Raw genomic sequence first — 15,433 nt, forward strand, 5'->3', positions numbered from 1 at the left:
GACCTTTCCTTGACAGAACACATCAGAGGTTGACTCAGCATCAGAGCCATCTGACTTTAACTTCTCAAGTGGTTTGTTCACTCTCCTCACGGTAACTGAGGTTCATGGGAGTCAGCACCAAATACATCACATGGTCGTTAAAATGCAAAAAGCTCTGATGAGCCATGCCTTTCCCCATAAGATTCTTCAAGTCTTGTACAGCTGGTTGGAGAGGTTTCAGGACTTTAAAGAGGGAGATTTCAATGAATATCCAAAGGGAAAAGGCTTTTTGGGATTTTTGGTTTGTTTTTGCGTTCTTTTTTGGCAGCTGACAGAATAAGTGTTGCCAACATTCTTCAGCTGATATTCATCCAGGGTGCCTCCTAAGGAGCTCTGGACATGTAGGAAAAGCTGTCTCCTTGATGGCAAACACCGTACAGACAGTTCCTCCTCACCGCCCCAACCCTGCCATTTCTCTCCATGGCCACCTGGCCATGATTTTAACATCACAATGTTAAAATCTAACCTTTTCCCACGGAAGTCTGTAGTTGCACATTACAGCTCCTGGGCACCGCTTCCCACCTGGAGAACTGGCTGCACACAGGCACGGAAGGGTTTTTCTTAATTACGCGCAAACAAAAGTACAAAGTGATGCAGTTTCATAAAAAGTGATAACACAGTGCTCCAGAGAATGCTAATTTCTTGTCCTGAGGTTAATACACTTCCTGAAAATGCCCTTTTTGGCATCATGGGAAAACATCTTCATTTTATGAAACGTATTCAATCATCTCGGCTGGTGAAAACGTGCTCTTATTTTTTTAAATGTGGAAACAATTCCTCAGCTTCTCAGGCAGACCTCAGTTGCTCGACGCCCCAGTTACCTGATGCATTTGCCTGGGACTGGCAGCCAGCACATGAGAGCTGAGGGACACCAGAGTCCCCAGCAGCTGCACAGGGAGGCTGGGCAGAGGGTCTCAGGGCCTCTGCACTGGCAAGAGGCACCTGGGTCCCTACAGCTGAGGACATTTGTGTCCCGTTAAATGCATCCCACCTGAAAATCTGAAAATCACTTTCCCTTCCAAATGGAGACAGCACACAAAATCGCCCCTCTAAGTCTGCAACATTAAAACATAACTAAACCAAAGAAGGAGGATGAGAACAAAAAGGATTGTAATTCCAAAAGGGTAAGCTCTCTTCTCTCCTTTAGAACTTGTTCTTACTTTCTTTTTTGTTTCATTTTGTTGACATTTTCTAAACATTTCCCTTATAATCAGACCCAGCCCGTTACAAAAGACACCCGTCTGTCCCACACGGAGCCCACTGCATCCCAAAACACTCCCTGCCCAGGACTGGCCAGGTCACTCCTGACTGTTTGCAAGGAGCGAGTCGCACGCTCAAGAGCTCTCGCCTGATGGAGGGAAGCAGGGGCCCAGCTTCAGTGAAATGCTCCGAATAGCCAAATCTCATCACACCTGTGTTACAGGCACTTCTCAAAGGAGTTTTTAGACCATCCAGCCACAGTTCCTTTCCATTGTCTGCAGGAAGTTCTGTCTGTGTGTGAGAGAGACAGGTACGGTTGTTCAGCAAAAAACATTTCTTACTATTGACTTGGATTCTGAGGAACTGCTCTATTTTTATTCACATAGTTTATCTCTCTTCTCCTGTGTCTCTGTCCCTTCTTCTCCGTCTGCCTTTCCTGCCTTTCCAGCGCTCTCATCGGAATGATCCATTGGCTGGCTGAGTTGCTTAGGGAAGGAGAGATCTGTGGGTGTCATCTAGTCCAAGCCCTGTGCTCAGTGCGGAGGCAACTCCATGAGGTTTCTCAGGCAGGCCCCTCAATTTGACATTGTCCATCAGTGTGCTGAGTCCCCTTGTCCAGACTATGAATCAAGTGGTTAAACTGTGCAGGCCAGGTGTTGGTAACAGAGGGACGTCACAAGGAACCAGCATTTTTGGCCTGATTGTCATAGCCAACTTTCCACCCCGGCTATGGTCCATTTCTCCAGTGCAGGTCTCACCGGTTTGCCTGCAAGGAGACGAGGGGTGACTGTGTCAACGGCCTTGCTAAAGCACAAGTACATAAAATTCCCTGCTTCCTACTTGTGGATGCGGCCGTTTATCTTGTTGTGGATGGCAATCAGGCTGGCCGGGCAGCTTGCTCAATGCATGCTGGCTCTTTCAACTCTTGCCCTTTGTATGCTTGGGACTGGCGTGCAGGAAGATTTGTTCCATCGCCTCCCCAGGGGCTGAGGTGAGGCTCACCAGCCTGTACTTTCCCAGGCTGCCCTTCCTGCCCTTCTTGAAAACGGCTGCCCTGTCTGCCTCCCCGGTCGTCAGAACCTTCCCTCATCACCCTGACATTTCAAAGGCCATAAGAGCAGCTTTACAATGACACCAGGCAGCTCACCCAGCACCCTTGGGTGCATCCCATTAGTCCCCACTTCCCCTGTGCCAGCCCTGCCCCGCTGCCCCACATGCAGCCCCACAGCCTCTCTCTGCCAACACCACACAGGGCAGGGTGCATCCAGGGCTGGGAAACATCTCTCCAGCATGGTCCCTACAGCAGGCCCTTGTCCCACCACGGTCCTCCTGCTTTGGCAGGGCTCCTGAAGCACCCAGCCCCTGCCCAGCCCCAACCACGTTCCACGCAGAGCTCTCAGACAGCCCTGCTCTGGGGTCTGCTGGGATCTGGATCGGGAGAGAGCCCAGAACTGACAGGCCCAGCAGGAGGAAGGAGATGGCTACAGAGCACAACTCATCCATAAGCTGGGGATAGCAGCCAGAGCTGGAAATGGTTGGTGTGAGAGGCTGGGGGGTACAAATGCCCTGGGACACCTTCCCAGTCTGTCCCTGTGAGCAAGGGCATGGACCAGCCTGCTCTCTCCTGTGCCCGTGTGTCTCAGCTCCCTTCCCAAGACCTGGCTCTGCACAACAAACCCACTGGCGTGAGTCCTCACCCTGCACATTCACACAGCATTGCTGAACACCGGTGTATTCCTCTCCCAGGAACTTTCTAGCCCAGTCCAAACCCTCCCAGATCTCCACACCTCCTTTGCCTTCTCCCTGGTGCAGATGAGAAGAACAGCCCAGTCTGAGCTGGCCCTACAGCAGTGCCCACTACATGGTGCTGCAGAGCTCTGGGCATTCATATCATGCTCCCAGCCCCTCCGAGGAGCACAGAAACTTCCTGGGTGCAGAGAAGGGGTATCAGCCTCCCCACTGGCCCCAGCGTTGGAGGCTGGACATTGCCTGTACTGAGCCTATACTTTGATCCCGTATCTACCTACTGTACCATCTGTCCTAAAGCTCAAATCGTAATTACCTTTGCAAGCGGATGGCCGTTGAGGAGCAGTGGGCAGTAAACCATCACTGGCTGGAAAAAAGTAGCCAAGCAAGTGGCAAAGGAAGGAGCCGAGTTATCCCGAAGGCCAGCTCAGCCCAACAAAGCTCAGGGAGCTTTGGTCCTCCCTGTCTCCCTCGCAAAGCTAGAAGTGGCGCTTTCACCATCAAGCTCCTGTGGGATAGAAGGCAAACTTTTCAGGCAGCAGCTGTGTCCTGCCGCGTAGGCTCTGAACTAGCCCTGCTGAAAAAGCTGACCAGCACATTGGGCTACAAAGAAGAAGCTCCTCGGTAAAGATGGCTTCTGAGACACGCACAAGAAAACTTGACCAGCAGTGAGCTCACCTATGCAAGTGGGTCTGTTGTTACAAGAAACCAGACGGAAACGAGCTGAAAGCCACCAAGGTGCAACGAAAGAGTGCAAACTCAGCTACTAAATATGAATGAAGCGTGCTTGCAAAGCGGGTCACGTCAACAACTCCTCCAAAGTGAACGGTAACAGGCAACCTCATGGCCAAAGCCAATAGGTTTCCTAGACTGTGACAATGCATATGTGAATCGCCTTAGGGTGGCACATAAAGGAGCAAGAATTGTAACACGGGGTCCTTCTCAGGCTCCCAGCCGAGAGGCACCTTTACAGCTGGCAGTAAGAAGGGGGTTTAGCTAATGTGTATGTCTGCTGCCTTCTTCCCTGTACCCACGCAGGAACTAGAAGAGAAGAAAAGTGCAAGCGTTTTACCGTTTCTGTAGAAGTTCAGCTCAACATTTAAACAGCCAAAGCTCTGAAGAGTTACGCTGACCCTTACTTAGGCACTTCTTTTGTCTCCCTTTGAGAGATAACTAAGCACATTCCCTCCCAGCCACAGTCTAGCATCCAGAAGCATTCAGAACACGCAGACAAACCTCCACCATTTTTTCAGGGATGTTTTGAGTCATGCGATACTTAGTGCAGGAGTTCACCAAATGTCACTAAACTCGGAGACTTTGACCCAGCCAGCCACAGCCACGGAGCTTCAGCTCACCATTTGTGTGTCAGAGCCATCAGACGGACGACCCCGTCCTCCTTGAGACACCCCTTGGGGCAGCCGAACCCAGCACCGGGTGGCTGGATATGGCCTTTGCTCCATGGGAGGCGCTTCCTAGGAGCAGGATCTCTCACTGGGGCACTGGGAAGCCCTCCTGAGGCCTGCATGCCTGAGAGACGGCTCTACACTGCTCCATCGCTCACCAAAACCAGGGGCGGAGGAAGGCTGCCCTGGTGCCCTCCAAAAGAATCAGCTCCCCTGGGCTCCTCTGCGGCCACCGGGCACCTTTGCTGTCAGGCGGCTCTCCGCGCTGCTCTGCCAGCTTAACCAGCATCTCTTGCCGTTCATCTCTTCCCGCTCCTCACCAGCACTTCTCCTCCCCCCGCTCCCTGACCAGCTCCCCCCTGCTCTCCCCGGCCCTCTGGCCCTTCCCGCCCCTCTCCCCCCACCCCGCCACCCTCTCCCAACCTTCTCTCCCTCCCTGACCGCCTCCTCCCGGCCCCAGCCGTGCTCCAGGGCCTGGCCCTGGGCGAGGGCAGCCCCGCGGAGGCGGCCATGGTTCCCGCGGGGTCAGAGGGCAGGAGGGGGCGCCCCGGGGCACGCTGGGAGTTGTGGACCCAGCACAGGGCTCCCGGCGGCCATCTTGTGTCGGCTGAGGGGAGGCTGGCACAGGCCGACAGGACAGATCTGCAGAGCCGGGAGCTGCGGTGAGTCCTGGGCCCTTGGGCTCCTGTCAGCCCTCTTCTGCCTCCCTGTTCCTCCCTGCCCTTCCCCTTTCCCTCTGGGTCCTGTTTTTCACCTCCCTGTACCTCCCTTCCTCTCTCCTGCTGTGCTCTGCTCCCTGTCCGCCCTTTCTCTTCTCTCCAAGTCCCTCTCTCTCTCTGTCATCCTTCCTCTCCCCCTACTTTCCCCGTCGCCCTTCCTTCCTGCTCCCTGGGCCTCTTGGTTTCTCTCTCTCTCTTCTGCACAGAGGCCCCAGGCTGAGTGTGCAGCTCGCACTGTGCAGTGAGGTCAAACCCATGTGGCTACTGGACAGACCTCTCTCTCCTTGCTGAGCACAGAGTAACTAGGTTTGGGGTGTTTTTAGCTGCCTCAATTAAGCGACTCCAGTTAGATAGGATGAACCCTGGCTTCAAAGTTTTACTCTGTGACCAGTTAATGAAGATATGCCACTATTATGTACTGGTAAACAGTGGGTTCACTCATTTGTCTTCCTATTATGTCCACAATGAACAAACAGGCTCTATTAAGACTAGCTATATAACACGAGCTTTACAAACTAGCTTGACTAGTCCCTGTGAGCCAAATCATGCTTGCTTTACTTACAGGATTGTCCCCCCAATCATTCTGCTTGCGTGAGAGGCCCTTCAGATGAGCTTCTATTTTTGCATTTTCTCTGAGCTGGGATTTGTTTGTTAAGTGGAAGATTAATGTCAGGCAATTTTAACACGTAATCTGATCTGGAATACTTGTTTACTGGAATTGTTTACCCAATGGTAGATCGTGGACAAGATCAAATCATTTATTGTTCTATTCAAAAAAAAAAAAAGGTTCTGAATGTGAATGGAAAACCGTTTCCTGTATTCACTTACCTTTCTGTTCTGATGTATTTACTGATGCCTGTCTTTATTCCCAGTCATGGAATTCATAGAGTCGGTTCTGTGTGAGTAGCACGCAGTCAGTTTGGTTTGAACTAAGCCGTGGGCAGAGCACTAGCGTAAGGTTTGGACCCAGAAATGTGCACCCTTGTGGGCCTTGTGTCAAATCATCTATTTGTGCACAGAAATAAACCACACAAAATCATTTTCTAAAAAACTTCAGGCTGCTCTTAGTTTCACCTTTGCCTCTTCTCCGCTAATCAACATTATTTTTCTTGCTACAAGGTGTACAAGGAGCTACATTCTGGGTAAGAGCTAGAGTCAGGGGGATTTGCGTTTTCATTGCTGTTTTGCCCTCAGAGGGCTGCTGAGAGTCATGGTCACCGTCTTTTCAATCTTCTCAACCTCTCCTCTTCTGGGGAGGAGCAAGTAAGCGAGCCAGTATCAGGATGTCTTTTTAAGGGAAGAACCTTAGTTGAAGACAAGAGGATGTATTTACACTGAGACTGACACAGGCCCTTTTCTGTGCCTTCATTAACTTAAACAAAGTCTGAGCTGAGCGGAACAGAGCATGTGCCTCTCATGTTCCTGCACAGGGGCTATAGGGTAGAAAGGCGTGGAGTTCACAGCACCAGGAGGGACAGTGCCTGACAAGAGAGTGGGATTTTCCTGAAAAGGGAGGAATGAGCTGAGAAAATAAATAAAAGTGGAGGGAAGGATGGGGCTACTCCCACAAGAAACCTTTCCCTTTTGTCAGATCTACGGGTGCAAGTAAACAAAACCCAGATCCTTCGGCAAGTTGGAAGGCACCTTGTGACCTTTCACTACCACAAGTTTTATGCACAGTTTTGACTTACTTAGGGGGTGGATGATGAGAGGGAGTAGACAGCTGAGATCAGATTTAATTTACTTATTAATTACTTGCTAAACTTTGTGTCAATTAAGAAATAGCGCTGTTGTGAAGACAGAGGGGTCTTGTGGCCAGAGAGGAGGCTGCTAAACTAGGTTGATAGTCTCTCCTAATCGGTCTTCCTTGTCCTTTTCTCCTTTTCACTGATTTCTCTGACTCTTCCTTGTGCTACTTCCCTCTTCTTAAAGCAAGGATCATTTGAATTCATATTCTTGCAATGCCAGTACCTCTTTCTGTGTTGTTCTTCAATGGAAGTGTTTGAGGCAAGTGACAAATACCACCATGAAAAGTATATATGCAGTGGCGTTATGCACATGCCTGGAATACTGTTGCCATTTCTGTCATTATAGGTACTAGATATGGGGAGTGTCTGTTGCCAAGATCATATGCATAGTTAGCATCTTGTATTTTGCCTGTGATCAATCATCCGTCCTACGAGGGTATTGCATGGACCTTTCCAGTGCGTCTCTAATTGTGGTGTTTAAAGCCTGGGTAGCTCTCTGTTGGAATGGGAGCCATCACTGGCAGAGCAATAACTACCTTTGTTTGATAGTATTTGCGCTTGACATTAGGATGAAGGGTGTTTGGCATTTCTCGCCAGCTGGATGTGTTGGAAGTGTGGACAGCTGTAATGTGGTGGTGCATGCATAAGAAACTGATAAGTCGTTTTGTTTGTTATAGCAACTGCGTGGGCTGATGGCTGAGCACAAGCCTCATATAGGTAAGATGGACAAAACTGGGCCTCAGTTGCTGGAGCTGAGCCCAGGGGAAGGTTTTTCTATCCAAGTGGAATATGTGGCAGCACTACGTATCAAAGGCACCCCATAACCTATGGAGCCAGAATGAGAGGTTGTAATGACTTGCATTTTCTTCCTTTTAAGTTCTAAAACACCTCGTCTCATTCATTGAAGTACAAGTACAAGGAAGCCCACTGAATGTACCAACAATTTTAAAATTTAATATATATCTCTCCTAAAATTAGACCTGAATAGTGCCAATTTAATTTCCGTCTTTACCACTTTTGTAAGGTTTTGTTGCTGCAATCAGTTTTCCAGAAGTCCGGAAGGTGGGAAGGCTACTTATCTTCCATAACACATTTTGCTGGCTCGTATGATATTCGCACTTCTAACAAAAACACTGAGTCCGTAACGTTTGTCACAGTGTCTGATTTGAAGTGGGTTGTGTGGTGGGAAAAAGTCATTACATTCGCATTGCCTGTATTCCTTTGAATAGAAAGGATGTAGCTATTTGTTCCCATCAGGCAATCTTGTTTTGCTGTGCTCTTTCTGGCACCTTTCCCAAGTGTAGTCAAGAGTGCTTTTTGTAGATCGCGGAGGGATCGTTAAATGCACCCAAGGTTTACTAATCTCTGTAAATTGAAAGGGGCACGGTGGTTAGATGTTTTTAGGAGTCTCTAGGGATCCAAAAGCATATAGTAAAGGCTATCTTTGGACCTATACCAAAGGGTGAACCATGTTACAGAGCTGTAATTGAGTTTCTGGACACCTCCCTGGGCTCAGTCAACTGCGGGTCAACATAACACACGCTGTTGTGTGCTTTTAGTTGCAGAAAGTAACGTTCCTTTACCGCAGTAACAAGCATCACCTGGGCACTAACAGACGTCTTTTTGAATGACCATACATATTGAATCTTAACCAGTGGTTATATGCCAGTGTATTGGTCCTGATATGAAAAAGTATGTATTTACTACTCAGGTAAACAGCTTGCTAAAATGATGAAATGGCTCATGAAAGAGCCAACGAGTCATGGCTCTCCAAAATAAGGTACAACCTACTGTATGAATGACACAGGGGTAAAGGCAAGTAGATTCTGCTCTATGTATAGTATCTTCAGATGGAACGTCTCAGGACTGAAACCGGACTTCATAGTAAAATTCTTCAATCTGAGAGGAAGTACCATTTTGCAAAGTCATTTTTGTAATGTAGGTATTGAGAGAGGGGAAGAACCACGAAGGGCAGTATTGCAAGTGGCACATACGTCTGTTGGCTAGAGATGTTAAATATGTTAATTTTAAAGTACATTTTTCCAAGACAATTTCAAATGCCATTTTTCAGTTGTTTTTTTTTTCCTAATTTCTCTGCCACTTCTTTCTGTCCTTTACCACCCTACCAGTTTCATGACAAGACAGATTTGACTCTTGAGAGTCTGAAAGGCACAGCTGAACGTCTGAGGCAGCCACCTTCAATCTCAGCAGAGGTTGAGAAGATTAAAGAGCAAATCAGTGAAGATAAAAACGTGTCAGTGGATCTGGAAAAACTTCAGCCGGTGTATGAGACGCTTAAACAGAGAGGGAAGGAAATGATTGCTCGCTCAGAAGGAGCCGATAAGGATATATCTGCTAAAGGTAATAGATGGAGGAAAGTTTCACGTAGTGGAAATGCAGCAAGCTGCAGCATATAAAAATCTTCATTTCTGATGACCACTGATCTGGGGATTGTGTTCTCCTGGAGAAGCTGGAGAAGATGTATAAAAGCAAAGTATTTGTTTAAAATAATTCATTGTGGATATGACCTTTGTTTTATTTTTTAAGGTTATGGTGGTTGTTTCCACTTAAGGTTATGAAGCGTCCTGTAAAGAAACAATTTTACAGTCTAAATTTTAAAAGATACCCATATGTTTCTGCTGTAGAACTGTAGAGAGATTTTTGGCCAAGAATTGTTTGCCAAGGTAGTAATCTAGTTCCTCTGTTGTTTAGCTGTTCAAGATAAACTAGACCAAATGGTCCTCATTTGGGAAGACATCCAGACCTTGACTGAGGAGAGGGAGGCCAAATTGTTGGATGTAATGAAACTAGCCGCAAAGTTGTGGTGTAGTCACGTGGCTCTTGCAGCTGCTATTAAAGATACTCAGGAGCTCATTGGAGAACTGGAGGGACCTGGAGTTGACCCATCTGTAGTCAAGCAACAGCAAGAAGATGCTGAGGTCAGTAGAAAGTATTTTGTTGACTTAAAGTATTTTATTTACGGTATGCGGAGAAAAGACAGAATTACTATGAAATACCACAGGAGGCTGTTTTTTTAGAGACCAAGAGGGATAATTGTGTAGGAATTTACTATAGTGATATCTCAAGAGTCTGTGGTAAATAACATGTACCAGTTCTCAATTGCAATGAGCATGCAACATGTGCCTGTCCTTATATTTGCATATCTGCTTATAAACACGTATATAATAAGCACGTCACTGAGACTTCTGAAAGTGATACATACTTGAGATTCCCTGAGTAATAGGTAACATCTAAATTAAAGGTGTACACATGTATCGTGCTCTATGTATTATGCTCTAAGCCTGTAATTATTCATGCTGATAGTTAAAGATTTGAGGGTTGACTGACAACCTCTGAAAAAGAAAACACTCTGATTAAAGAAATCTAATTGAAAACTTCCTGTTTATTTTTTTTCATCTCATGTAAAGTGACATCATAAGCCATTGTTCTAATTTAGACTGGTGTCAGTTGATTTCACTCTGACCCTGCAAAGGGATGCTTGTGTTTTAAGCGTCAGATTGTAAGTCCAAGGGACTTTAAAGAAACCACAGGCCGAATCCTGCCATGTCCTATCTTGAAAACAAGCTGTACATAGATTATTAAAGTTAGTGTGAGCGGCATTGATTTTTTTTCTCTTTGTAGGCTGCTAAAGAAGAAATTGATGGACTACAAGAGGAACTATCAACAGTTCTGAGCCTTGGCTCTGACCTTGGAGCTGCTTGTGGAGAGCCTGACAAACCTATTGTCCACAAGAGCATAGATGAGGTATGGGAAATGCAGGTGCTTGAATCTGCTACGCCAGGTGCTTGTTCAGCTGAAATTGGTATATCCTCCCTGCCCCCAACAAATTTTGCAAATAGACATTTTGCGGCAAATGCAAGATACCCCTGAAGCTTTTATGGTAACATAAGGGTTGCTTTTCAAGTAAATGGATCTTGGCTCGTATTAGTTTAGAATGTATAGACAATTTTATTGTATTGATTTATGGGTTAAAAGTTCTGTAAAAGACAGAAAGGTTTTTTGTGGAAATAGTCACTGATTACTGCAATAGATGGCTACTTTTTGCAATAGGAATGCTGGAATAAATTTGAAAGGTATCTGGTTTATGCCAAGTGCAACATCTTGACTGAGACAATCGTGCTTGGATGGCTACAGAGTACTGACAATTTCTCCAGTGTTCAGCAGTGTATGTTTCTTTAAAGCTACCTTTTTGATAAGGATGCAGTTCCAAATGATTTAATACTATTTCCCATATTGACTGTAATCCGTAGGTTAAGAAAACTATTCAGTATCAGTATTGAATTTTACAGCTTTTGTCATTGAGAACATCGAGTGCATTCTGAAGGAAAGTAACTATGCAGTGATAAGGAGAACAAGAGTTTTAACATGGAATTAATGTGAACTATTCATGCTTAGTTTATTGGTGTTATTGATGAGTGAATAATCAGTGAACGCACATTATACAGCAGCAGTAACATTCTTTTCTCCATTGGAGTAAATTTCACCTACTTGCAGCTGAATTCTGCCTGGGATGCCTTAAGCAAAACAAGGAAAGAACGGGCAGATAAGCTTGTTGAAGCTCTGCAGGCAGCTGTTCCATACCAAGAAGGACTGCAGGTAAGATGGTGTGATACACCTAACCCAATCTTGAGTCAATAGGACTTAATGTGGTTGTAGTAAAAAATGTTACGTGATTGGGAAGGTGACGTGTCACTGATTATAGCGACTGTTTTCTTCAGTAGGCAGATATTTTTTCCCGGGGTTGGTTGGGTTGGAGGTTTTTCTTCCATTAAAGACTAAATCTGTTCTTTTCTGCATGTAGTTGTTCACGTACTCCTCTACGTATAGATTCGAAATTGATGTCCCCTTTATTGGTAAGACACAAGTTTATAGTAATCCTGCTCACATTTCCTGGTGGCAATCAGTACGTAACATAGTAGGCGAGTTGAAGGTGTGACATGTTTACATGATCCAAAAGGAACAGAATACAGCTCTGTATACTCACCTGCAGCTGTTTCTTTGAGTGGAGGACAGTGAAAGAACTTCAATTTTATTCCACCTTTTTTATAAGTCAAATATTTCAGTTTGACTATTTTAAGCCCAAAATAGTAACATAATGTTACTGGACCATTACATGAATTCTTAGTGTAATTATACTAAGAATATAGACATACTGGAGCATCATACTAATTCTTACCGTAATTTATCCAATCACAATACTTTGGAAGATGATTCACTTTTAAAATCGGTAGGTAAACTTTCCAGCAGTTTTTTAAGATATCTTTTCTCTATATGCGCTGTATTTTATTTCATTTTTTTGCCTATTCTTTGCAAGTTTTGGCTGAGTGGCAGGCCTCATGTCTTTTGTCAGTGAATGTCTGGAAGATGGAAACAGTAGTAGGGTTTTCATGGTCAGATTTTGCAAAGCTGTCTTTTTGCCCAGTGGAATTACTGTCTTTCTTGGTTCATTAGATCTTTAAAAACAGAGTTTCACATGACACCGAGGGCAGTTGCTTGTGTATTCGGTGCAGACCAAGCAGCAGAACACATCTTAATAATAATGCAACATCTTGTTTTCCATGTTTTTTTCTCCAAGGTCTCTTATTTTTGTATTGCACAGAGGTTGACTTGTAGGGTTACATTAGGAATATTGCCGTTGCTTTGAGAGCTTTGTATTTCCTGGGGCTGCACATTGTACATCCTACAAGCTTGGTACTTTGTACAAGAACTGTATTTAACTGCCGCCTTACGCTCATTTCAATAGACAATATTAAAAGTGTTGTGGGCAGATTGTTAGCTACAGCTGCCTCACCCTGTTGAGCGTGTGGGGGGGGTTAGTTCTCCTTTTCCCAAGGAGTTGTGTAGCAGTGGGCAGCTCTGAGAAGCCGTCCTAAGCCCTTCTCCGTAATGAATCACAGATAACAGGCAGGAGGAAAAAGGGCCTGGCAGAGGTATTTTTTCCTCTATGTAACTAATTGCCCAGAGTGCTATAGGTGTTCTTAATCTTTAACTGGAGTGTTCTTGAGGTTGTTCTGCATTATATCAGGAGTAAGGGAAGTACCCACAAAGCCTCAGAACTGGGGAGACTTCATTTGTTTTTTGAAGTTCCAACTGCCTTATCCTGAGGAGATTCAGTCAAGCTCAGGTATTGGCCATCACTGTCTAATCTGTACTGAATGGGTCGTGTTCCATCTTCCTGATACAGATACCGTTATCCTTCAACAGAAGTTCTTTTGTCATCATCATTTAAAGTGTGTTATCATTCAGCTACCACCTTCCATCTTTGCTCCGAAGGAGTGCAGAACAGAGTTTGTCTTGTATTTAACCTTTCGGGGTATTCATAAAAATTGCTGATTTTACTCCAGAAGTAGAGTACTAGTCTGCATGAATAGTACTGGCAGGATATTGCTGCTGATAGGGGTTCAGTCTTGCAGCATGTACATTCTCGTAACCATTATGTGGAATACTTTAGTTAATACTGGATCCCTTGTATTGCAAAAACCCCTAGGTTCCGCTGAAGAAAGCTGTTTGGTTTTGGTTTGCTTTGTTTTGTTTTCAAAGCGCACAGCAATCTTGTTCTCTGGAGTAAAAAATTCTGGTATTTTACTTAATGCAACTTTGAAATCTGACACTATTTCTCTGCTCATGCTTCAATTTCATACTGTGATTTTCAGGCAATGTTTGACTGGGGGGACATTGCTGGCAGCGGGTTGGCATCTATGTCCCCAGTTGGAACAGGTCTGGAGACAGTGAAGCAGCAAACTGAGGAACTTAAGGTATGAACGAGCAATTTATTTCATTTCTATTTTCATCAGTCTGCATTTTCCTGTGGTGTTTAGTATTTTTCTGTATTTTTCAAGAGTCAAAAGCAATTTTCAACTTCTAGTAGAAAAGAATCTGTATGAAAATTTCAGATAACATTTCATTGCACACTTTTCATTTTAAAATGTGTTTAATTTTAAAATCTATTCCAAATTTTGGTGAAAGTACATTTTATTTTGTGACTGTGTTCCGACAGCTGAGAAATACTTGTAGTGGCATTCCTTGTCTTTCACAGGCTGTAAGGTTATTATGTGCAGGGTTCTTTTGCTGTGACTTTTACGTGTTCTGGTTTCTACCGTGAACAGCTTCCTTGAGGCTCTGAAAGAATGCCTCCACAGCTTCACTTCTGCAATTACAGGCTTTACCTAAATGCTCACACAGATCACAACATTCCCAGTACATTAGTAAGCTGAAAATCAAAATTTCAGGCTAACTTAGACCTTCAGAAGCCTGTCTTTGTGGATCTGTGACTTGAGTATGCTCCTGATGTCGGTAGGCTGTTATGCGATATATAAAAACCAGGGATGTGTAACGATCAGGTAATGTCCTTGGTTTCATGGCTCGCTTGTACTTTTTTTGGCTGTGGGCAGGTTGTTTAGTCTATCTATTTTATGATGTAACTTCAAATGACCCATAATCTTACGTACTTCAGAAGAACACACCTAGGCGAGTTGTTCAGAGTGCTGTCCCAGTTGCATGTACCAGAGAGGGTGTTCTACTGAAGAAAATTTGCTTTCCGGTCTTCTGAAAAGCAATTCTATCTGAAGTTTCACGGATGGTATTATCACAACCCCCAGAGCTAGAAGTGACCCCAGATGCGTTCTGCCTTTTGTACAGACCAGAGGGATTGTTGGAGAATACTTTCCTATTAGCCATCTTTGCCATTCTGTGGTCACAGTTAGCAATACCTGCTAGAACATTAAGACACTGCTGCAGATTCCCAGTTTGCTGCGACCGTCGGGGTGATCGGTGTCTTACAAGCATTTTTACCCTGGATGAGAATCCCCCAAACGTACGAAAGCTGAGAGGGATGCATTGGTATTGCAAATACTGCTGTACTGTGCTGTATTCCAGAAGGTCATTACTTGTGATAAGTTTATGTGTATTCTTTTTCTATTTACCGTAGCAATTTAAGACAGAAGCTTATCAGCAGCAGATAGAAATGGAAGGACTGAGGCATCAGGCAGAGCTGTTGCTCCAGAAGGTAACAGAGGAGAGTGACAAGCACGCAGCTCAAGACCTTGTCTCAGAGCTCAAACTAATGTGGGAGAGCCTAGAAGAAAAAGTCATCAATAGACAGGTAAATAAACTTGAAGGTGGGGGCTTTCTTCATGACTTAGGTTTTTGAGAAAAGCTTCTTAGTGTGTATCATGTTTGCATCAATTTACACATTTATTCCTTTTGGTTTGGAAATTACAGAGCTATAATCCAAAGGGAAACTTTGAGGGACCTGCTTCAGCACCTGGAGGTGCACAAATCTATGGGGCCAGATGGGATCCACCCAAGGGTACTGAAGGAGCTGTCGGAAGTGCTCGCCAGGCCACTTTGCATCATTTATGAGCAGTCCTGGATAACCGGGGAGGTCCCAGCTGACTGGAGGTTGGCAAATGTGACACCCATCCACAAGAAGGGCCGGAAGGAGGATCCGGGGAACTACAGGCCAGTCAGTCTGACCTCGGTGCCTGGGAAGGTCATGGAACAGATCATCCTCAGTGCCATTGCACGGCACATGCAGGAGAACAGGGTGATCAGGCCC

General features: G+C 45.4%; 1 long non-coding RNA gene across 1 annotated transcript; it reads left to right on the forward strand.

Moving 5' to 3' along the window:
• The first annotated feature begins 13,530 nt into the window (after positions 1-13,530).
• On the forward strand, positions 13,531-15,196 carry LOC141735080 (uncharacterized). The gene is made up of 3 exons (XR_012584635.1): positions 13,531-13,631; positions 14,804-14,977; positions 15,097-15,196. It is a non-coding gene; the product is annotated as an uncharacterized LOC141735080 (long non-coding RNA).
• Positions 15,197-15,433: the final 237 nt, after the last annotated feature.

The sequence above is a fragment of the Larus michahellis genome, chromosome 28 (assembly GCF_964199755.1).
Source record: "Larus michahellis chromosome 28, bLarMic1.1, whole genome shotgun sequence".
Taxonomy (NCBI): domain Eukaryota; kingdom Metazoa; phylum Chordata; class Aves; order Charadriiformes; family Laridae; genus Larus; species Larus michahellis.